The 25,290-nt window shown below is 38.3% G+C and overlaps 1 long non-coding RNA gene across 4 annotated transcripts in view; it reads right to left on the bottom strand.

The window, feature by feature from the left end:
* Positions 1-793: 793 nt before the first annotated feature.
* Positions 794-25,290, bottom strand: part of LOC143305155 (uncharacterized) — a 65,880-nt gene continuing 41,383 nt past the window's right edge. For 3 of the 4 annotated variants that reach the window (XR_013061876.1, XR_013061877.1, XR_013061874.1), the window contains 2 exons: positions 5,664-5,756; positions 2,637-3,233 (listed from right to left, as the gene is read on the bottom strand). This is a non-coding gene — a long non-coding RNA (uncharacterized LOC143305155). Of the gene's footprint in view, positions 1,330-2,636; positions 3,234-5,663; positions 5,757-25,290 lie in introns of those variants that run through there. The other variant, XR_013061875.1, reaches the window with a different exon arrangement.

The raw sequence follows: 25,290 nt of genomic DNA, 5'->3' as shown, positions 1-25,290 counted from the left end.
CTATTATCTCGTCGCTCGTTTACGAGCTTTGCCACCGACGCGACGCCTTAACGTCCCAGGAATTCCTCGCAATTGTCACTCTTCCCGCATACGGCTTTTTTCACCTCTGCTCTGCATGAAAACACGCGTTTGATGCTTACGCGATGAAAATTACGTTGGAATAGTCAACGGAATATTTGTAAACTGCGAGAATAGCCGTTATTTATTAATAATTTAGTAAGCGTAATTTAGTAGCGTGTGTATTTTATTTCTGGCGATCGTTTTGTTAATTAGTATCACCTCACATGAACATGAAAGTCATAGTGAGATGAAAAACAGAAGGCACGTTTTGTGAGATATTCAAAATTAGAAGATTAGAACTGGAAGATTGGAATAACGTCTATGAAATTTACACGTTTCACGTGCTCGAGGCGTGCTTTCTTGCGTAATTGCAATGAAAAGCTTTGAAACTTGTATAACGCACGGGAAATCTACATCATTTTCCAGAGCAATTACATGTACTTAATTATCTTGTACGGTTTCCTTCACGTTGGAAATACGAGCTCGTAATTCATCTCGAAACCCATGTTAAACACGTTTCATTTAAACTCTGCTGTTTTGTAAATACCTGCTGTATGATCGTATAAAGTGTTTCTTTCAAATTCGTTCACGTATGAAGAATTTTACATACACACGCTGAGTTATCGATAAACAGAGAAAACAATGATGTGGCGCAAATTAACTTTCAGAATCGAGTATGGTAGAACTGTATTTATTTGAACGAAATTTTAGTTAATGCCTGATTAACTGCACTTTTGCTGCTTCAATTCACTTATCTGAACGCGAGCTCGTATTATGTAAACGAAAAATGGTACGTTTCTGTTACAGAAACTCCAATTATTGTATATAAATTGTTTGTCCCCTGACAAGATCGGATAAATGGAGTTCTACTGTAATATCCATTGGGTATATCCCAGCGTGAACTCATTCGATATATTATCGTCGACATTTTCGTCAACGTTCGTATTCGAGCCTATGTTTCAGGGCTTTAATGTTTTTCATAAATACTTAAAACAACAGAGTGGAAAAGAGCAAGGGAAAGAAAGGTTGGTGTAAAAAGGGCGCAGCTGGATCCGTCTCGGCAATAGTCGTTTCTGTGATGAACTAATACATAAGTAAAACCCTTCTCTAAGTTCGTAAACTCCCAAATACATTCGTGCGTCTCTCGCCCATTGCCACACAGACGAGAAACTTCCTTCTGCCTCGTTCTCCTGTTTTCTTTGCCTCGATCTTCAATTCCCTTCTCATTCCGCCCCTTTGTCTCGTTCCGGGAATTCTTGAATTCTCCGGCTGTAATTTTTTACTTAAATAATAGCAATTGAAGATAACAAGTGAAACAAGTTGTAAATATCAATATATATTATTAAAGCAGTATCTTAAGAATTTCTCTTCTATTCTTTCTCTATGGACACGTACCACTGTTTTTAAATTTTCCGTGGACCACTATTTTTAAATAAACACTACCATTTTAAGGGGAGAAGAAGTTTAATCGAATATTATTTCATCGTACGAAGACTTAGCTAAATGGCATACAAGTTGAAAAGTCAACAAAAATAGAGCTATTACGTTTTCTCTGTGTGGTCTTCCTCTGGAGGATAAGCATTTTAAACGGTGGAGCATAAGATAACAGAGAATGGTGCCAAAATTCTTTGTAAAATGTGAGAGAGGCGGATCTGTGTCTGACGTATGCAAATGTAAAGCAGTATATTTGGGAGAATGCGTGTATGGATATATCTTCCGGTGTGTAAAGCTATGATATGGTGCTATAAAGGTACTACGATATGACATTACAAAGTATATTAGTAGTGGATTATACGTAGTGTACAAGACTTGGCTGTTACTAAAGATAGTACATCCTGGTTTTGTATTACAACGTTGTAAATACGAGTACGCGTGAATCGAGAACACATACAATTATTGTACACACAAGCCGGATATACGGATTGTGATACATATTGGCTGCTTTGGTAAATTAGTTAGCGGTTCTTGCTCATTTTATTTCCTCCCGTCCTTTAAATGTCTCTCGGTACCGAATTCAATGTAATTTATTTGATTCTAGAATTCTATTTGATCGACCAATCAACGGCGTTCATTATTCTACCTGTATTTTCTACTAACGTAATATCGGAATTCAACAACGTGATTTAGTCAAACAAAATTATCAAAAGCAGTCGTTTGAAGCGAAATATCGTTGTGGTGGGTCAATACACTTCAAAGTATTGCTACAAAATATTGCTTGTAACCAGAGAACTATAACCATATTACGTGCCATAAATCATTGCGATTAAGTTTTACGATCGTATTTACGATATAAAATTTATTAAAAAAAAAAAAAAAAACAGTTCCCTAACCCCACAAACCTAACCCCAACCTAATCCCAACTATGCAACAAAAACGTTCGATATTACACCAAGAAATTACAAATACTCGTTTGGAACTTCTTTCGTATCTTTTAGACACGCTTGTCAATCTCGAGATTTTGTTAAACGATCGCTAATCGATTTCTCTGTAAAGTTAATTTCATCCAATTATTCGAAATTCCTTGGAATCTAACGGATCGGGGATTAAAACTCGAGGACAATAGCATCGTCGTCGCAAGCGGGGCTCTTAAATCCGAAGACTCGCAAAGAACTGGAGTCAACCGAAGCGAAAGAACCAATTACAACGAATTACAAACGGCCTGTGCTTCCTTTTTCGTCGGCGCTGTTCGAAACAAGATGGTATCGGCTGGTCCTGCCAATCGATATCTCTCGTGCGGCCGATTCAATCGTCCGTGATTGTTGCCCTGCATTCCCGGACTCCGACTAAATCTCATTCTCGACCACGGTTCTTCGTCCATTCTGTCCATAATCCTTTCCCTTCTTTGTTGTCTTCCTTCGTTCTCGTCCCCCGGGCATCAAACGATGATTACATCCCTAGACTAGAGGGTCAGAAATCGGGTCACGTTCCAAAATCCTCTAACTCGACCATAGCATCGCCTGCTAAAATATCTTCGTGGAAGATGGGGCGATCGTTTTGATCACAGAGTCAAAGATCACTGGCAGAACGAAAATTGATATGCTGCCTCAGATTCAAACTAAATTCTTCTTTTGCTTCGGCGAAGATTGTTCTTTAGCTTCGCTTTCGGGATGCTTTGCATTGCCGATCGAATTTCTTGTACGTTGAAACCGATTGGGTGACTTGAAATTAGAATGCTTTTTGGAGAAACAGAGATAAAGAGAGAGGAATATTTAATTGCGTACAGTTATTGATATACTGTAGACGTTTATGTGATTATTTCACATTTCTATTAATACGAGTGAAGAAATATGACAGAGAGTTAATTCACTAATAATATTTTAATTTATCTTGATTCGCTCAAGGCACTGCTGTGAATACTTTCAAAATATTTAATACATACATATATCTTTCTATGTAATCTATATATTTTTGTAATTTAAATAATTTCAATTTCTTACAAATGCGAAAAAATAGTTATAATTATCAAATTGTTAGTCGATGATTGCGTATATGAAAGGAATTTGTTTTCATGTACTGGTATCGTTCTAGCGTTTGATTCGATTCTATTATTTGACTCAATTTCGAAATTCTTAGAATCTTTATCGAGAAAAAATGTATCAAGTTTCTTCGTTAGGTCAACGTGCTACGTATGTATACAATATATGGTAGTCAAAAATAGGGAAATTTCTCCGTGTGATCCTTCGATTGGATGGCTAGGGACTGTAGGTAAAATCGTTTAGAAAGAATTTCCGTAAGAACCGACACATTAAGGGAATTTCTACCCGAGGCTTCAAGAGACATATACGAAAATGTATCCGAATTCCTGGAGATCTTCGGATCCTTTTAGGATTCTTAGGTACCCTCTCTCGCACAGCACGTACTACGCTTTGCACTTTTCATCGAAACGCGCTGGAATATCGAGGTTTAAGCCGATTTCTGATCTCCTACGCGAAGCTCTGCCTGCTTGGATCAGCTTTATCCGCTTCTATTCGAAGATGTCCACACGTTGAACTTTGCACGACTATCTTTTCTTCTCCGACATCTGTGATAGTAACGGTTGGATAAAGTTTCAACGTATTTCTCGTCCAAGTTTCGACTTATATCGTTTAACGATTATTTGCGGCCTTAGCTGCAAAATTTAATTTCATCCTTTTCTTCCGGAATACTTCGTTGATTAAACGTAGAGAAAGACGAATAGAATAGAATTGTCTGCGATATTATACGTTATTCTTTCTTACTTTCTTTGCCAAACGATAGATTTCTATGAAAAGAATATGAACGTTTATGGAAAATTCAAATGTATGTAAAAATATGTAAAACGCGGAATGCAGTATGTAAAAATATACCATAGATACAAAGTGAAGCACTTGTTATAGGTTACGTGCAGCGTGCGAGACAGATCTTCATTTAAATACTATTAGTTGCGTTAATAAAAATATAAATCCGCGTAAACATGCGCAGTCTGTCAGCGACTTTATCGTTACGTTACGTCAATCGAGATTTCCGCGATCGTTTCATCACATTGATAAAAATAATTTTAAATTTACAAAATCCTTTTTCTAAAGGAATCGCTCTCTGTATAATTTACGTATTCAATATCGAAATTGCCGAATTATTGACTCGTAAAATTTAATAACCGAATATAATTGAAACAAAATATTGCCTTTTACTTTCTTTTGCGAATCCATATTGCCAGAATTGATCGATTTATCGTCCTCAACCACTCATTCGTACTCCGTTATAAGTATTCGTAATAGATCGGAATTATCAGAATTTTATATCGTACCAAATGCTTTATATCGCATCGGAACGAAAATGGGATGGGAATTAAATTGGTTTAAGAAAGAATAGTCGATAAGAAGCGGCGAGAATCGCTGCGAGCAGAGTTTTCGCTCGGCTCGGTGAAGTGGGAAAATTTGCGAAGTGATTCGGCCAAGTGAATTCCGGAATAAAACGGATGATCGGGACGCTTTGATTCTATCGCACCGTCGTTAAGAAAGACACTACGAGGGTGGCTAAGGATCGAACCGTACAAGTTCTTTGATAAATCTGAGGCCCCGAAGAATCGAAGGGGACCAAGAGCATACGGATTTGCGAGGACACATTCGCTTTTATAGGGTTACTAAAATTTCACGAGGATTCTCTTTCCCTTTATCCACCAGTTTCAGTTCAGGAATATCAGTAGACATTGGAAGCACCGTATACCAAACTAGACTAACTTTGGCTGGGTTTCGAACGATTAAGAGATTATGAAATTTGTCGATTAAAAATTGTATTAAAATACAGAAATTATTTCAAGATACTAAATACAATGACGATATTCTTGATGGTAAATTCGAGTATTTTCATTTGCTTCGTTTGAATCAAAAATAGTAAAACAATTTCTATCTCCATGGTTTTATGTTCACAACAGATCGTAAAACATTGCGAAATTGTTTAAACGTAGCGTACTATTATATTACGAGCAAATTGTACGATTTACAAATTACACAAAAATTATAAATCTTCTAAATATTAGTGGAAATCGAGCTTGTCTCGTTGAATATAGAGTATAGAGTCGATCGATAGTAAAATATGAACATCAATTTCGCTTTAAAAGCGTAACAAAAGTTTTGCTAACTCACCGTCCATGTTCCACGGAAGAATCCATTTTACTCGCTCCATTGGAGGGCATTCCCATGTTCGTGGTGTTCTCATGTTTGATTTGACGGTGAATTCTGGAAAACATAACGCAAGCAAATTATGTAAGTTTAATGTGGCGGCGTCTCCGGAGATCGGAACTATGAAGGAGATCGTGTCCTGAATTTCGCGTTCACCACTTCCGTATTCTCCGCAGGGAAACGAAACCATTCGATACATATTGTACGGAGTGTCACGTACCTTTTCCAGTTACTCCCGCATTTTAGATTCAAAGAGACCGTTTTCGTCTTCGATACGACTTTAGCGTGCGACGCGTGTAGTTTCGTTGAATTCCTCTGGTTTCTTCCCTCTGTTAAATCGAAACGCGTACACGTTCTCGTTTTCAGATTTTCCCGACGACAAGTAACAAACAACGAGTAACAAATATTCCCACGTTCGTTCGTTTCAATTGTTCTCGACGAATGTCCGTGACAGAACGGTTAAAAAAAGTTTCGCCTGGTCGAAGAATTGCCTAAATGCTTAGACAACGGGTATAACTTTACCCGCGGACGGTCGCGTGCAAACAGCACCCAAATACCTGTTGCAGCGTGGAAAATTTGCGGCGTAGTCCCTGTCAACGTGAACTCGTATCGTTCTCGACTCTTTTCAAACGTCACGGGTCCTTCCGCGCGGACTGCGAACGTCCGAAACGACAGTTTGATTGTTACAGCGATTTTGAAACCAGTACCGATAATAACTCTCGAATAAATCCAGACTGCGACGTTCGTGGATTGGAATATCCATACAACTGCTTTTATTTAGCAGCTGTTACTTAATCGTTACGGATTATTTAACGAGTGTATAAGCAAGTTCGAGATTTACGCTTCGTTCGGATCGGTCGATTTTTCTGAATTCAAGCAATCTAAATTGTAAGTAACTTGAAATCTCATAGACAGCGTGAAATTGACAGTCATCCGATTTGAAATATCCTTTAAAATTTCTTTATTTCTACTTATTATCGGTAGTCAAATGAATAATTTGAAAAATCTTATCCATGCGAATCTGTTAGTTTACCTGGCTCGTGTCAAACAAAATCGAGGTCTCCTCAACTATTATTTTACTTGAAAGAAATAACAGTTGCTATTCTAGTTTTACTCCTTAAATCAACTTTATGAAAATGTATTTAAGACAGTTAACACGCGAGATGTTAATCTTGATAACACCTACTGTTGTACATAATTTTATAGATACTATTTCCCAGACTGAAGATCACAAAATCGACAGTTTTATAATATTTCCACTATATTTATACATAATATATCATCAATCGCATGGTATTCCTTGCCAGTACAAATGGCAAGTTTAACATCCGTTATACCAACCATAATTAATCAAGTATATCAAGTGTCGTCGCATACACGTACCACTTGATCATCCGTGTAATTCTGCTCATACCAGACTAGCTGATCGAGCCGACGAGTCTCTGCTCCACATCGACATTCCCTTAAGCCAGAATACGTATATCCTAACCGGGTTAATTCTCGACAAAATCGACACGCTTTTGTCTGCTTTCATGTTACGTTGATAATCTCTCTCTGGCTTCTGGAGACGTTCTCCGACGTAATTACGCTTCAGACGAGCTGATCCCTCTCAATAGAAACGGCTGGTGAGAAGCCAAGAACAGAGCCTTTGAGTCATTATTTCCGCCGACGTCTGTTCCGTCCGATTCGACGTCGATTCTGTTTCTTGTCAATTCAGTTTGCCTATTCTTCGCGTATAAATACGAGCGGCCGTGCGCGGTCTCGTGCAACGAAACGCGATAATTTGTCGGATACGTCCTCGTATACCTGTCTCTCGCAGCTCTGCTTCCTTGAATATGGCGAACGTTCATGCGTTTATAACTGCCACGTTGCAAAACTGCAACCCCGTGCACCCCTAATAAGCGTACGCGGACATTGAATGGATTATAACGTTAGCGTTTGCGGTCACGTGGATTTTCGTTTTAATCGTCTGCTCGTTAGAGGATGCACGAAGCGTCCGCTTGTTGCTTTTGTTGTTTGTACGCTTCGACCATTATATTAACGTTATTTTGCGTCTAGGTAGATTATAGGCGAGAAGAATAGCATTAATAAGTTAGATTTAATTTGCTGTTGAACGTAATATGCTAGTAAAGAAAATTTTATTTATACAAAGAGATATGAATTTTTTGAATGAAACGGGAGAGGACTAAACAAGAGGAAGATATAGTATATACGCTGTTGTTGAATATAATTTTGTATTATTACGTCGTAATAAGTTTCATGTAAACTGATGTGAATAATAATTTTCGGGACATGTGAACGTATCATTGTATGTTGAAATATTATGTTACACAGTGCTTAACGAGCACTGTAAATTGTTCCTTTCGTATTTTGAATAATTTATTATTTACAATTTATCGTTAATTTTAAACGATCCAATTTAAATACTCTTTATCGCTTCGAACGTTTGTATTAGATACTTTCGAATACAATTATTCCACATCGTTACGAAAGCACGAGGAAATTTGATAATTACACATGCTGCCCTCGCTTTAACATGCGTTTAATGCCATTATTATCGCAATTAGTATTCTGTATTAATATTGAAGAACATTTATCACGCGTTATAACGTAGTGTACACGATTTCATCAATTATTATCCTGTTCCAGCATTCTATCGAGCGACCCTTCTACTAGAATTTCATATTTAAACGAAAGGAAATGCTTCTCTCTTAATATTAAACTTACATCACAATTTATCGTCGCTTAATATCGTTTCAATATGTAAACATCGATCAATGAAATAACTCGCACTATGAAAGAACTTGACGAGACAAGATTCGTACAAAGTTTGCAAGATTTTCGATCCAGGCTGGAAAGAGCGATGTAATTGGTTAACTCGATTTAATCGCAGTAATTGCGAGAACCGTGTGCGGCGAAAGGGACGACGAACAGGTACGTTGAAGCATCGAAGGAAATCCTCTCGCTAAAGTCCCGTGGTCGTGTAAAATCAGGGGGATTCCGGTTCATTTGTCTTTGCGGAAACTCTTCGTAACGACCTTGAAGAAATATCAAACTCTAGGGACTCGCCTTTCCAATCTTTACCCTTGCCCTTCGAAGTTCGCGCGGCTAAATTAGAATGTCGATAAGTCGTACTTTGTAGAATTTCGCGGTGTGTGTCGGTGTCAGTTAGGTGAAATAAATTAACTTAGGAACACTCGTCAAGTTCCATTAACGCATAGAATGACATATGTATCTTTCCCCTTTAATAGAATTATCTAATTGTCCACCTTATACGTCTAAGTATTCGTATTGTAATAAAATTGTAAATAAGTATACAAGAAATAACAATCACGAGGTACAACAATGAAAAGATAAAAGATAGAAGATCAGAAGTAGGTGGTATTTGTTTGATCGAGCAAGAATCTGGCAGCGTCTAATGGCTACGTCTCTCGTTGTGACAAGGTAGTAGAACAGGGAACAGAGGAAAGGTGACCCCTTATTAAGGGTTCCTTTGTCGGTGATTCCAGCTTATGGCGGTCGGTCTTTGCATTTCGGGACGAAAAGTTTAACGATATTCATACAAAGAGGGAGATGATATGGCGGTCGGTCTGGTCCGGAGGCGTGGGATCTGCAAATGAGCACTTTTTCCGCGCAATTCCGGCAGCCGGTGTTATTTTACTGGCTCGAGAGCGAAATAAAAGAAAAAGAAAGCCTGGCAAAGTGATGGAGATGTTAAGGCAAATATCCTCTCCTTCGACCTTTCTGTTTCGCTCCGGTCGCATACTGAGTTTGTTGAGATGCGACGAACCGTGAAAGACGCTCGTCTTATCTTCAAGTCGTGCGCGAGATACTTCGTCCACCCATCTTCTTCTCGCCTTCTATTTTATCCTTGTTCCCCGAGTCCTTTAACCACTCTTATTCCAGACTCCCTTTCGTCTTACCTCGTCTATTTCCCCGTTACTCGATAGTCCGGTTTACTCTCGCGGTTTCCACACGGTCGAAAGTGTGGGTGTTCAAGCCTGTTCGTTTGCGTTCATCCTTGCATTATCCTTTGTGAACCGGGATTGGACGCGCAGCCATCCCCTCTTTCCTTTGTTACACTTTGATCATTATCTTTGGCGCGAGCTTCGCTTGATATTATGGGTGTGAGAAGTTAATTTGCAATTAACACGTTCACAATCCGAGGAAAATGCAATTCGCCCTAATACACGTGGGAAGCAATATACGTAGATAACTCGTCGTATAAAACGGTATAATAATTACGAATATTCAACGATATTTACGAAAGAATATATTATATGTATTTATATACTCGTGTCGATTGCGTAGAGATGAATAAAAATTGAAGACATTACAGAAACAATCGGCATTTACATATCTTTAAACAGTACGAAACAATCGCAATCGATTCAAGATATTTCCTGTAAAAGTAAAAAAATAATTATACCAGTAGATGGCAGAGAAGTTCTGTTTGATAGTATAATTTGAGCATGACACGAGAAGGTGTGAAACGACGCGCAATTATCATGAAACAGCAAAGTTCCTTTTATTTCACGGGAAACGCTCGAAACGAGCGAATGTGTTAAGCGATAATTGACTGATTCGCTTAACTACAAATCAGCGGCGCATTGCGTTTAATTAATGAGCCGCGCCCGCTCGATGCACGCGTTGATTTCTGAGTTTACGTGTAAACGCTCGTTTAAATAATTGCTGTGATTGATAAAGCGTTTGCGTTTAACGTTAGCTACTCGGTACACTTCGTTGCTTAAAAAATACTGCCTTTAAATATCGCAGCCGAGCCGGTTTCAAGGAATTTAACTGTTGGCAGGTAAACGTATTTTTTCACACTTCGTAAACAAACTGGGTCAGCTGTAAACCAAATTCTTTTTCTGTTCTAGGCTTTCAAAAAATCTGTAAAAATTCTAGAATATTCAGTTCTAACAAACGTTTGAAACTCTTTGAATAGAAATAGAAATTCAAGGAAAAGAACTCAGGGGTCGTGCTGGAATTATCAGCGACCCAGTTTATCAACGAACAGTGCAACGTGGAAATTCCGTATTTCATTGGAAATAAAATATGCAGAAGTTACAAGTTATTTTTGCAAAGTCTCCGCGTAATATTTTACTGTCTTTATGACGATACGTATATTGGAAATTTTATTAATTTCTACTTCCGACACGTGTCGGAAGATAATTTTGAAGTAAGTAAGAAAGTTTACGTATGTGTTGAATAAAATATGCCAAGTACCAAGATTATATTTCTTCTGAGACAAATATAGCGTTTCTATATCATTCGGAACGTGCAATAATAACCCATGCAGTTACAGTAATCGATATAAATGTCTGAAACAGTCAATGTACGTTTCTAGACAGTTTTAATATTGTATTAAATTGCGATATATCGACCGATAATTCCAGATAAATCAATGTCTCGCGTTGATTCGATTCGCTTCAATCCGCGAGCATTCGATGTAGATTTTCATTTCTTTTCCTTTTAATCCAGTTGAATGGATTCCTCTGCCGCGAGTTCGATGTTCTTCCACCACTTCTTTGCCGTGAGATCTCACCGGGAGAACCCGCGTGTAGCACAGAGAGCGACTGAAGTCTGATTACTATTTGCAAGCAGTTTGCGTCAGAACGGATCTTCAGTTTTAATGCCGTCACTAATGGATGCTAAAATGAATATAAACATTGCCGCTGATCCGCTTTGGAGATTTCTCGACGGTCCTTGCCGCTTGAGAGTTTCCTGCGTTCCAAACAACTTTGCTTTCTCGAATGAAAGGTACCTAAGTACCTTGAGCACGTAGTCGACAGTCAGCGTCCGCTATTGTCAGTGCAAGACTTCTTTCGATTTAGATTTTACTCGGAGGAAATTTATCGAACGTGTTAAACTTTATGGATTTCATATTTGTAGCTTTTCGGGTTTCCTTTCAAACATTCCAATTCGCTGCGTTAAAAACATTTTTCAAATCTGCCTGTCGGAACAAAGCGCAACGCGTTAATAAACCGGAACAACCACAAATGCGTAAATTTAATCACCGTGAAAGTTTAAAATCTGAAATTTATGGGCTTCGAAACCTGTAGGATATATTATTTGTCAAAATTATAACTATTGTATCTAAAATTTATCGAATGATTTGTTAAATGAATTAAAAGGAGTATTCTTTTATTTTCCTTGAAAGGAATCGTTTACAATTCGTTCGCAAAGTATCGTTCTCTGAAAGATTGATAGCGTAATGATACCATTGACTAATTAAACGATATAAATGGATAGAAATTTAGTTCAATGAATTCTGAAGTTCAAAACGTTCGAACGAAACACCAACTTCTAAGTGGTAACGATTGTGGTACACGAGCATTATACACAAATGCGTCGTGTAATGCGCTTTTTGTTCGGGAAATAGTTCCGTTCAATCGAGCAAACTTTTTCCCGTAATACATTCAGCCTGCGACGCCCGACAATTCGAACTCTCATCAATTCATTTCGCTGTGAACCGTTCGGACAAAAACACGAGTTTTCGCTTTCATACGTCCGGTTTGTTATATTTAGATTAACGTATTGATTTATTTTTCGCGAATGTAACGACCGTACAAATTTGTAGTCTATTCCAGGTGCGATGGTATTTTTGACAATGGTTGCGAAAGAAGATCCGACCGTGTCATTTTGTCGTCGTAAAATATCGCTGGCACGTTCGAACGAATGCTCGCTGGTTCGTGGATAACGTGAAATGTGACTAGTGTCAGCAACTTTTTCGAGATCATTTCAACCCATCGATCTCCATTGAAAACTGATCTCGTCCAGTTACCCTTCTAATTAATCTGGTATTACGTTTCGTTTCCCGTTTGTACGCAAATGCTCGAAATCACAGAAAACTTCCATTAAAATACGATCGTGAAGAGTTAACATGAAGATCTCCGTGAAACTATACAGATACAGGGTGTCACAAGTTGTTTTGACTCGCGACATGTACGAGGGACATTTGATATTTGATCGATCGATTCCATAAATCGACAACTACAGAAAATCGATGATATTGCAAACGTCGTTTCTTTAATTTACTTTAGAATTTATTATTACCTATGTGTATGTCACCTTCTTCAGGTATTTGTTTCTCGACAATGAAATCGAGAAGTGGACAAAACGTAGAATCAATCGACTTGGCTTCTGGCGAACTCATTTGTAGGATAAATTTCCGACATCGTTGTGAAATGACGCAAAATAAATTATCCAATGTAACAGAACTGTTTATAACTTTAGAAGATATATCTCGAACGACAATTGTACACATCCGACCCTTTTTTCTCGTTTTATTGTTTAAAATCGAACAAATACCCATCGCATACGTGGTCACGTATTTCCCGACTTTCCGTATCTTAAGAAACGTTCAAAAGATATTACCGAAGATAAAAAGAATTTTGATCGAAACTCGGTCATCTTGCCTACGATAATTCCGACTTTCGCTAATTCAGCGAAGCGTTGCCGAGAACGTCAGAGCGCAGCCTAACAGAGAAGGATCGAATGGAAAAGTAGTTTTTCGCGCCATATGTACGCCCTACTTTTACTTCGGTTAACAGGGCGATTTATCCCCGCGAAAGCAATGACTATCGCAGTTTTTTGGGTAGCGCTGCAAATTTCTGGCGTTCACGCGCGTTCCGCCAGCGTGGAATACGAGCACGGATGTCGGTAGGCGAGGGTTTGGGAATGAGTCGAACGATTTAGAAGGGGGAGGGTGGTGTGGTTAGAGGTAGGATGGGATGGTAGAGTTAGCGTGGCATTGTCGTTTTTCCGAGGATTCGATGGAGTAACAGGGAGTCGGATGCGGCGGGGGTGTAGCACGACACAGGCTGGCGTTATTCCAACGGGGAAAACATTTAAAACAAAACCTGGTCGGTCCTCTCGAGCGTTGTATAGCAGACAGCTCCTGGTATGCAGCACGTATTCATTACTATCAAAAATATGGCTGGCTGCGTATTATCTACGCGTCTGCTGATTCATATTTACTCGCCAGATATCGGGGGCTGCGCATGTCTTTTTACCTTACGAGAATAAACGTGCAACTGATGTCACGTTGTGCACAAGCCACAAGCGTTGATATTCTTAATATACGAAGTTAACAATGTGCGAACATGTATATGCTTTTGCGTGGATAAGTTTCAGTATAGATAAACTCATAATGTTTGTATACTTAAATTAAATTCTGAGTCACGTTACAAATTTCATAAAAATATTTTTTCAGTATTCGAAGGGAAAAGTCGATGCAGGTATGGAAAAAACGAAAAATTACGGTAGAAGATTCATCAAGTGGAATAAACGTTTTAACGTCAGACGCATATATATTTCATACGTTACTGTACCAGAGATGCGTAAACAATACGATTCCTCGTGTCATTTCGACGAGAGGCAAATATAATAATTCTCGGTTTATTCTCCGACATTGACAATGATTTACCATTATCTCGTTGCTTGCTTCTTAACGGAATAATTCTTAATTTTAATAAAAGTTATTACTTTGTTTTTATTAACTTATCTTGATAAAAGTGAACTAACGAAGAAAAATCTTGTTTGTCTTCGTATTTCATTGATCCGTTACGTAGCAACGTGCAATCAACAAATAGTTCTCTGCATTTACGGTTCTCATTCGCTTATTTTCTTGATAGGTGTGCGCGCGGTTCGCGTGCGTCGTGATTCACACTAGCAAATTTGTTTCCCGTCGAAAGGTGCACAAGGGGCGTAAAAACAAAGCACGCGAGGCGCACTCGTAAAATCGAAATACGGCTGTGCAGGATTTCAAGCGACCTTGCGAAATTAATACGAACACGTCGTTAAAGCGGGACAATTAAATTTCAGGAACAGGTGATTAAATAAAACATTGTGCAGAGCTAAATGAACCGTGCTCCGCGTTTCGAAACTAAAAATTTTATCGCGGAATCGTTTAATTCTCTTTCCGACTCGAAAATTGCCGTTGTTAGCAAACATTGATACTTTCCAAGTCGCAACACTATTCAGTGTTTTCCCATTCAGCGAGCTACTATGGTGTGTAATCATTTGGCAGAAGAAGATTGTGGAAAATTTTCAAACAACACGAAAATATATGTATATAGAAATTACGTTATATTTATTGCAAACATAAACTTCGCAAAAATCACGAAATTATTCGAACGTCGTAAAAAATTATTATTTCTTTTGGCAATTAGGTATTATATGCATACCATATATTTCTCATTTACTTGTATAAAATTTTACAAAATATTAGTAAATCCAACATGTAACAAACAAAGTGATTTGTCGAAATATTGGTAATATTTAATTTAGTTCTCTACCATGGCCAACCCTCAACTGTCTTTATTAAAAATCATTAGAGATCTGTGGTCTTCTTTGTTCTAAATTACTTTGGTTTTTAAAATTTATTTAGAAGATCACACTTTATTCATTATACAGCTATCGACTCACTGGTTGTTATAAAAACGAATCTGATATAATTGTTTCGTTTAACGATTGAAAATAGACAAGTACTGTATCTAAGATTCGTTACTTCATGAGAGGGTTGAAGTAATGAAATCAAAATTCGGATTCCTTTCGGAGACGAGTGAGAGTAAAGTTACAAGTTATAAAACGGAAACCCTAAGAGATAAAATAAGCTAAATAAATAAGATAAATAAATGGTAATACTATGTAGACAAACAGTTACTTTAATTTACGAAAATCGATATATTCTTATCTGAACATTCGCTCAATCTCCTTCGTTACAATCGATTTCCACGTTCAATCACTGGATCTCTATAATGTATAGAAAGTTCATTCTTCTCCGTAGCGCTTCTAACAATGCCAATTATTTGCCGGAAAAGGAAGAGCGGAAATGAACGGTCTGTGGATAAAAAAAATATCAGAGCACAGGGCGAAAAATATCGAAACGCGGAAATACAGTTTCGATAATTGATAGCAGAATATGGTGACTTGTGCATACGTTTCGAAACATACAAATTCGCCGATTCGTTAAATATATGTCGAAGTGATACGGTTTTATCATACGGGTCAGTATATTTGGAAACAGAACGATACACGTACGAATGATGGATGTACAGATATTTGATTTAGGTAGTCACATATATGCAGGCGTTTTAGGAAGAGCATTTGGATTGATCGGTTGAAATTATCGTGCCATCAGAGGATGGATTACCAAATACATTTTTAGGTATAATGAGTTCGTCTATCGGTTAATCAATCGGAGATAGAGTTTACCTTGCTGTGCTGTTTACACCATTTTCCATCTAATTTCTTTATCATTTTTAGAACATTTCTGAAGTTTGAAAGTAAAACAGAAGAATCGTTATTGATGCAATCGTGTCATAATATATCATCGACTCCACAATGCTGCGTTTTCAACCGAAACGGCTTTCCGAATTTTCCGTCAGTTGTTTCAACTTTTCTCTTCCTCTCATCCTGGCTTTCGCCACATTTTTATCTTCCATTGTCCAGACTCTTCTCTCGGCTCGTAATCGCCTTCCGTCCGAGCCTAGCCATTTCAACGAACGCCTACGAGGAAAGTCGTCATGGCGTGCGGCTCTTTTGGTGCGCAAGGAAAAAGGCGGGAGCCCGTGAAATCCGTAGAAAAGGTGGCGATGAAACGAGGGAAAACTGTTGCCCGGGGCAGCCGGAAATCGCCGCCGGCTCGGTGATTCGGTCAAGTACAGTTTAGCGAGAGTTAACGAGCAAGGTTGAACGCTCACGCGAATAGGCTGAACGCCGTGCACGCGGCCAGGATTCTGTTGGCTGTCGCTTCGCTTAGCCGATCTCAAATTCGCCGGGAATTTTCTGCCGAGCTCGTTTATTTTCCGCCTTTAACGCGCGCTTATACGCAACCGCGCGGACGTAATTTCGTCGCTCAGACGAATTTTTATGGGCGACGTGTGGCGCATAGCCGCGTATGAAACACGTTGTTTGACGAACCATTCGACCGAACCTTTAATGCTATTCATCGATTTACATTATTTTACATTATGAAAGGATTTACTCTGAGAGTCGTTACGTTGCTTAACCGTGCCTGTGACGAGTATTTGCATGGCTTCTCGATCACCACAGATTGATTGGAGAGTTGTTGCTTTTGCTACGTTCTTTTCGCAGTAGGTTGGTAATGGTTGTGTCGTAATAGAATTTTCGAGTAAACGTCAATCAAACAATAAACGTCGATACATATTTAACCACGCAGTGAATAATTAAATTCATTTAATGAATTGAATTATCGAAATGGAATCTCCGAACGTAGAATAGAGCATATATACAATATCGTATATATAGCACAAAGGTCGAAATCGAATGCGAAACTGCCCGAATTAATTACTTAAATTAACGATTTTATAAGACCTGTCAATTAGTAAAGTAATTTCGTCACGTATTTTTCATATCTTTGTACTTCGTCAGTAATTTTCATTTCAAATAGTATTATACCGTAAAATATTTTAACAATAAAGCGCTATAATTTCTTAAACGTTTAATATTACAAATTAATTATATAATTCAAACCTCAAAGTCAGATACTCGTTCATTAATCTTCTACGTGAGTGCAACGAAACGGAAGACGCTGGAAGAAATGCTGTATTATTCGAAGAGAAATAACGCTTAAAACATTAACGAAGAAATTGAAGCGAAAACGATTAAATGCAACCAGGCGAATGTAGCCAGTGGAAGAAGCTGGATGTTGACGGTGAGAAACGCGTAAGCAGTCGGTTCATCTAGGATCGGTAGTTTACTACGAAAACGAAGAACAGTGATTCGGGTCGGACATTTTCCCTTGCTCTGGGAGTAGATTGGTTCCGAGCTGTTGCAAATCTAGCCCTGGAAATCGATGAATTAAGTATCAATCTTATTCCGGATAGGGGAACGTTAGATAAGACAAGGAAAGAGATTTAGTTCGGCGATTCGGTGATCCTTCGCTTCTTTAAATTACGGCACAGTCAACAAACGCGATAAAGGGATTTCCGTAAGAAGTACGCGCTGCGTTGTTTCTGTTTTTCAGTTATTTCCAGAAACAATAAGCAATCCATCAAATTGTTTCGCGAATTTTTGTAAACGTTACATTCAATTTAGAATTTCGTAGAATATTTTAAGTAACGCGATACGGTAAACGTACTGTACTCGGATATTGTGTTTTAGAAAGATTCGAGATTTGGGAAATAACAAGCAATCCTTCGATTTTCGTTTCACAGCGTTTTCCTCGTTACAGTTTCTGCGTTTAAAGCATATCTATGCTCGTTACTCGTTACTCGTGAATCCTCTTAATTTGTAATTCCTGAATTGGTACGCGTATTTTAACGTTCCATCGCTTTACGATAAATGTCCTTGCAATTTATTTCTATATATTTTGCGTTTACGGTATTACGCAATCAGCGAATCTTTTAAGCAGGAAATATCAGAACGCCGTTATCGTAAATTATTTCCAACATTGTTGGATTATTCCTCCACGTATCTTTTGGATTAGGAATTTTATAGACTCGCCACAGAACATTTCTAGGAACTTGAGTGATTTTTTGCAGAATGTACAGCTAACAAGTTATTGCACCATGTGTGTATAATGCAATAATAAGTCCTTGCGTTATAATCTTTTCATCTCGTTTTCTTTATATTTTACACTTTAATCCAGTGTTAATAACAACTTTCAACTACGAATGCAGGAAACTCGTTTTAGTTCTAAAATGCTGATGCTACGGCATTGAATAGGTTTTGTCTTCTATTTGCCGAAATTGTCCGTGCGACTAATGGAATACACGGTCCGCTAACGGTATCCGGACGGTCATCATTCTCGGAAGATGAACTTGCCTCGTGACGTGATAAACTGGAAATCGCGTTATCCCGTACAGAATTCGTGAAATTACTGGAACCGCTTATGTCAGAAGCGAGATTTCATTGAAGGACTCATTGTTAGTAAACAGATAGAAAATCATAAGGCATTCTTAAATCACTGAACTATAGAAAGCGCGTATACTATATGCAACAGTAGTATCGTAATTATAATAATAATTAGTGTGGGATGGTGTGACGTTAGCGAAAGACATGGCTGATCGTTTATAAACGTTGTTAAGATATGTTAATGTTGTCAAGGAGTGTTGTGAGCGTTACCAAGGTTTGTTACAGGAAAAATGAGCGTGGTAATGCTGCCACAGTTGAATTAATCGTGATCGAGAGAAGTTCATCGTGTTGCTGCGACGTAGAAATAGTGTTAAGCGTATTCGTGAAGTGCGATATTATATTCAATTTTGTGAGAGTGTTACAATATTGTGTTAATCATACTGTCTTTTCTGTTAATTTATAATAAACATTCTTACATTAGTTTCTTAATAATAAATGGATTAAACAGGAAATAATGGTTATTTAACATGAACTAATCGTAACAACGTATTATAATTAATTAACAACTCTCGTCAACACAGATTCAACTCTCTCTCAACAACATACTCTCAACAACATACTGCCGTTAATTCGTTTATGTCTCTTAGCAACCCTTTGTCTTTTGTCTGATATCTTTTGTTTAAGCCCCATCATGCACACGCTCAGCAACTGCTCGTTTACAATTCGCACGACACCCCCCTAGGCCCCCCTCGTCCACGATACTACACAACTATTACATCGTATATTATTTTTATTATTTTATTATCGTTTTTTTATTACTCTGTGAAAGCATTTCACAAGATGTTCATATTGACGCGTTCGATATTTGTTTTGTTAAAAAATTCGCAGTTATAGATATTTTTTATTTATACACGCGAAAGTATATAACATGTTTACTAATACTGTCTTTTTATTATTTAATTCTTTTGTTACTATTATTAACTTATTTAGATTAAAATAATCGTAAGTGTAAAGGAATCGAAATAAATTTCGGGACGGTAGATCGTTACCGAGAAAGATATTATCTACATACAGGTACGTTTTTAGAGGGAGATCTAGCTAAAAGCAGATACCGCAAATTAATAATCTACCATTTATGGGGGGTAAATACGTCTAACAACCTAATCAAAATAATAACATTAAGCTATTTTCCATCAGTATCCGCCAGTTTTATAAATATACGGGAGAAATAAATTTTTTCGGAAATCGATTTGACATAGAAAATTTGATTTGGAATATTATTAATAACGTGATCCTCTTAACTGAGGTAATTTTATTGGATTCTGAGATTGAAACCACAGATTGAAATTAAAGAACGTTAACACAGTTTTCTATTAAAATAGAAGCTCGTCACAGTTTTACCAGTCAAGTGTCGAACAGTATGTTGTTCTGAATCAAATTCTGGATAATCATCAAATTCTACCCTCTACTCGCAGTACGCAATTGGCAAATAGTTTATCGAACTTTACAGTACTTCAAATCGGTAATTAAGCTTTCTCTCCTCGAAATTTCCCGAGTAATGCAACCCCTGTCAAGCCAGCGAATTAATAGGGTGGCGGTCACCAAAACGCAGCACGGAAATATTACTTTTACAAACCGAGTTAAATGGAATAATTAAAGTGGCGCGTGTCGGTGTTTTGATTAGGACGTTCGTGCATACTAATATTTAGCGACGTGCCAGTTATAAATTCAACGGTCAATCGGTAAAGTAATTCCGGTTGCGATTCAATCGCAACTTTAATTGAAATCAGATCGACGTAATTGGATAAATTAAACATTGATTAATGCGTGTATCGTGACTAACGATCGCGAATCGCCAAAATTTGTGTTACCTAATATCTGGATATACTAGAAGGATGTATGTACACATATGTCTGTTGAATTTTATACAGCGAAAACCTCACGTCGATCTTTTTAGTTTTTTTTCTCTTTCGATGGTTCCGTTTCGAAATGTAAACCAGGTTATAGGAAAAGGTACGCGTGGTTTTCTCGGTTTCCGTGTCACCGAACGTTTTTACGACGTGCGAGCTGAAACAAAGTGGACCAGAAGGTATAGATTAAAAATCTCATTGAGCTTTTTCCACGTGAAAAAGGAAATTGAGAGAAGGCAACGTTTGAGAAATAATGTAACAAACGTTGATTGGAACGCAGAAGTTGAGAGAAATGGATGTTTGCGATAAAATTGAGCGTGTTTTAAATAAATGTAGTCTGGATAAAGTTAATTAATTGTACCGAGATAAACCCAGGTTTATGAAAAATTAATCATACGCTCTGCCGCTAAAAGTGAAAAATTCAAGTTACAGAGTGAAGTTGCTGAAATTACTGTAACTTTGTTGTTTAGAAAATATATATTTGAAAACTTACTTACGATAACTATGGAGAATTATTAAAACGTCCATATTAAAAATTGTATTCCATCCTGATATATTCCGACGCTCAATCAGATTTATGCTAATTTTAATTCCACTAAAAGCAAGTTAAAAGTTTCGATATATTTGACAAACAAATAGAAGCACCAGCCGTTTTAACTAAATTAAATTTCTCAATTCGTTCAAAAGGAAATGTCGATCGGAACGTACAAACATATTAAGAGCCAGACGCTAGCTCATAATTGCCATTTCTCAGACTATAGAAAAAAATTCGAAAAAGAGAAACGGTCCATTACCATGTGAGTAACAACGTTTCTCGTTCATCGGATTTTCACCTCTCCGCGAACAGCTTGCGGCGCAAACGAGTGGCCGGGGCTTAAGGCTATGGGTTTGAGCGAGACGCTTCCGTTTTCCATCTGCCAGTTCTCCTTAATCGCAGCGAGCCATAACAGTATCGTAAATGCTGGATACACCTAGACGAAGGCTCGATTCTGCAACGTTGGAAATGGTCACGCCGGGATTTTCGTCGATCCTCTAATTCCTCGTTTGGCTACATAGTCTGCGGCGTATTAGCCGAGGAAGACATCGAAGCGAAATTAAAAGTAACATCCGTGTTGTTAACGCTGCCTGCGTGGTTTATTCGATTCATTTCGCTGGGGAATTTTAGGCCGTGTAATAAATATACTGCGAATATTTAAGCAGAGTTGTATTTTCGTACCCATTCGTAAATAAATCAAACTCGAGGAAAATAGAATATCTTGGCTTTTAAACGTTGTAAAATATATTTTACTTCTAATGTTTCGCTAACTTTTTGCATTTGTCCTTGTTTTTATATATTTTCGTATATTTAGGCATACTTGTTACAAATACATAAAAATTCGCAGTATAATATTAAGTAAACACGTTTCGCTATTAGCTGCATAGTGACGAATTATAAATTTCGTAACATCCACTGCGTAGAAAATAAAACGTAATATTTAAAAAAAAAACAAACTAGCTGCTTATAATTTAATTCAAGCACCTTAAGACCAGATTTCATTTCACTTGTTTGTTTACCAGAAAAAAGTACAGCATCGTAGCAACTAGAATTTTGTTTGCCAACAAACTGAAGTATAAAACATCGAAAGAGATTCCACTAACAATAAACAATTCATTAAGCACTTCTCTCTAAAAAGAAGCAGTTAAATTCGCCGGTATCGATAATCACAAGAACCGAGCAAAACTCTCCAAAAAGCTATCAACCTTCTGCACGTTATTTCACGAAGCAGGCGAATGGTTTTCTCTAAAACCTGTTTGCGCGATTCGTCGTGCTTAAGAGTTTGAAACAGAAAGCAACCAATACCGGTGTACGTGTATGTACGGTATCGCAAAAATCTGGAAAATCTGCAAACAAACGCGTCAGCGTCTCACGGTTCGCGCAAAGATACGCCAGTCGCCGGCTTAAGCCGGCACTTTATTAGGTTAATTCAATTTAAAGTTCCGGAAAGTGCGTAGACAGAATGCTGGAGGAACTTTATATGGCAGAGGGTATAAAGTTCTCGGCTTTTATCGCGGGAGGAGACCCAGCTGGGAGAAAGAGGAAGAGAGCGAAACGAGCGCAGGAATGTTTCTTCTCGACGTCCGCTATGTACGGTCGCGGCAAGTTTTTAATTTTTACACCCGACGCTCCTATCGTCGCCTCACCAGCGGCCGCCCTTGTCGTTTATGAACTTCCGTCTCAGAAGCTGCCGAGTGACTTTTTGTGTCACGAGCTTTCACGAGCCCGGCGAGCCTGCAATATTAACAAATTTTCCGCGGAAATTCGTCCCCGATGTGCGATTTCTGTGAGATCAGCCGGGGACAGAAGAAAGAGGGGTAAGAATGGGGGAATTCGTGGGAGAGGGGACGTGAAACAGGCACAGCCCTTCGACAAAGTTGAGCGTCGATATCATGCCAGAGGCATCCCGAGGCGGGTTGAAACTTTTAACGCGTCTTGAACTCGGCTCCGCACGAAGAAAAGGACGCGATGCTCGAGCAGAAATCGAGTTTCCAGAGGAATTTCGCCTGGTATGTCCATTTCTCCTAAGCTTCTGCCATCTCTTTTTTACGCGTTGTCGTCTCGTTTCGCCGGCAAATCAGTCATATTTCATGAATTCTTTGCGTCCAGGAAACGTCGTTCTTTCGGTCTTTTTGCTCTTTGAATATGCTCGAGAGTCTTTTAGCTCGAAAGCCGTGCTGCCGCTGCTGCCTCCACGACAGTCCGAAATGTCAAATGAAAACGTTAAGCGACGAGGAGAGCGGAGTATTTAGGCGAAGCTTGCGAGTTAACACGGCCTAGCTACCGAAGCTGTGAAAGTTAATTTTACGCGCTACAGGATGTACGCGTAGTCTTGCGAAATGTGTTTGCGAAAGCCTCGCACTCCGTGAAAGAAATATTTCTTTTTTAATACTAAACCCGTTTTTTTATTAGAACAACAGCGCGTCTCTCTATTAATTTATTACGTTTTACTCGTTAACACTCCGTTACTTGTTCATATTTACTGTACAATGTGTTCGTTGGAGAATTAATCGTTTACCATCGTACGTAGCCTTAAACTCGAAGCAGTCCTTCCAAATTCAAACATTTACACGCATTCTATAAACATCGCACACCGAAATCTAGTTCGTACATTGTGCTCAAAACAAAATCAGATCTCAAAATCTGCCAATCTGATCGAGAAAAAGAAAGCAAAACGGAGAGAATCGACTATTTTTATTTACCTCATTACCATAAACGATCGAGCGAAACAACCACGTGGAACAACGTACGCACACACTCGCACAAGCACAACCTTTTGCCATATTAATTTGACAGCTACCTACTTCAAAATTCAATTTCAGGATTCTCTTTTCACGTGGCGTCTGGCCACTTCATATCGCCTGTTTTGTTTTTTTTTTTTTTTTTTTTTTTAGATCGATGGAAGAGTCGAGTTCCAAAAACAGTTTTCCAATAAAATTGCGTTCTAGCAAAACGCCAACGGTTCCCAACCGTTTCACAATGGCAAGAAATCAACTGGAGCGCGTTTCCTCTCTGGCTGGAAAATTAATCGCGACCACGGAGCTGCCCGCTTAAGATGGGATTGTAACGTCAAGGGGTTGGCTACGTGCAATTCTGCTTGGGATACGAATACGCGAGGAAAGCCTGGGCCGGATGTTGTCCGCGCCCCGGCCATCATGTAACTGTCGTTGCTGATAGCGGCGTTGTTACCGTTGCCACAATTTCCAGCGTGTTTCACCGTTCAACCGACGCGCTGTGTTTCCCCATTGCAGGGTTAAGCCGCCCTTTGACCGAGGATCCGTTAATAGTTCGACCGTGTATCGTTATGATCTCACTCTCTCCTCCCTCTCTCCTCTCTTCTCCACGTAACCTTCGTTACTCTCCTTGTTGCTGGAACTATAACGACAATTACGTTACTTCGTTGCTACGTTCGATGCGTTTCGTGCGAGCCTGATGCGCGTTCATTTTTCTTTTCTCTCGACGATAATACGATAACGAGATGCGAGATTCGAAGAATCTGATGATGGAGAAGATTTGGAGCAATTCCAGATATTTAACATATTTGTAGTTGACGATGTGGATTGATGGTTTGTAGCGTAAGTTGGAAGAAGTTTGATGTTTCGATGATAATACGCTATAACGGGGTGCAAGATTTTAGGAATCATGGAGAAACAGAGAATTTATCTCAACGAGTAATTTTTAACATTTGAAATCTATGAAGTTGGTGCATGTAGATTGTTAGTTCGGAAGGTAAATTGAAACGAGGTTTTAACGATAGTAACGTAACAAAGTGGGAGATCTAAAGCATCTGACAGGAAAGAAGAGTTTAAGCAGTTGTTAATATTTGAGATTTTTTGAAGCAGAAGATGTAAATGGATAGTTTGGAAGGTTTGCGCTTGACGTTCTGTTGCCCGAGCTGCAGTCGAGTGTAGAATTTATCGATTGGGGAATTACACGGTGATTTATAATGATCGACAAATTCCGTGTTATGTTGTAAAATACGATAGCCCTGTCGATGTTAGTAATTACAAGATTTTTTAGTTTTATACTTTTGATAAGCTCGTATGTAATTAATTTTATCGTGTCGATCTCTCGCGTTGAAATGTGAAATTTTTAATCCGTATATATTAACTGATGAATTTGCCGTAATAAATCAAGAGATATTCTTTTTTACAAATACAAAGATACAAACTGTCCTTATATCTATGATTCAACGATACAGAATTCACACGTATAAATTACAAAAAATCTAGATACTAAAAGAAGCGTTTTCAACTTTTAACACAAATCCTGTCCATGTCGTACGAACGTAACCGTATAGTCTCGGAGACTTTCATAAATC

The sequence above is a fragment of the Bombus vancouverensis genome, chromosome 2 (genome assembly GCF_051014615.1).
Source record: "Bombus vancouverensis nearcticus chromosome 2, iyBomVanc1_principal, whole genome shotgun sequence".
Taxonomy (NCBI): Eukaryota; Metazoa; Arthropoda; class Insecta; order Hymenoptera; family Apidae; genus Bombus; species Bombus vancouverensis.
The sequence above is the reverse complement of the archived record's forward strand: the minus strand, read 5'-3'. Positions and strand labels throughout refer to the sequence as shown.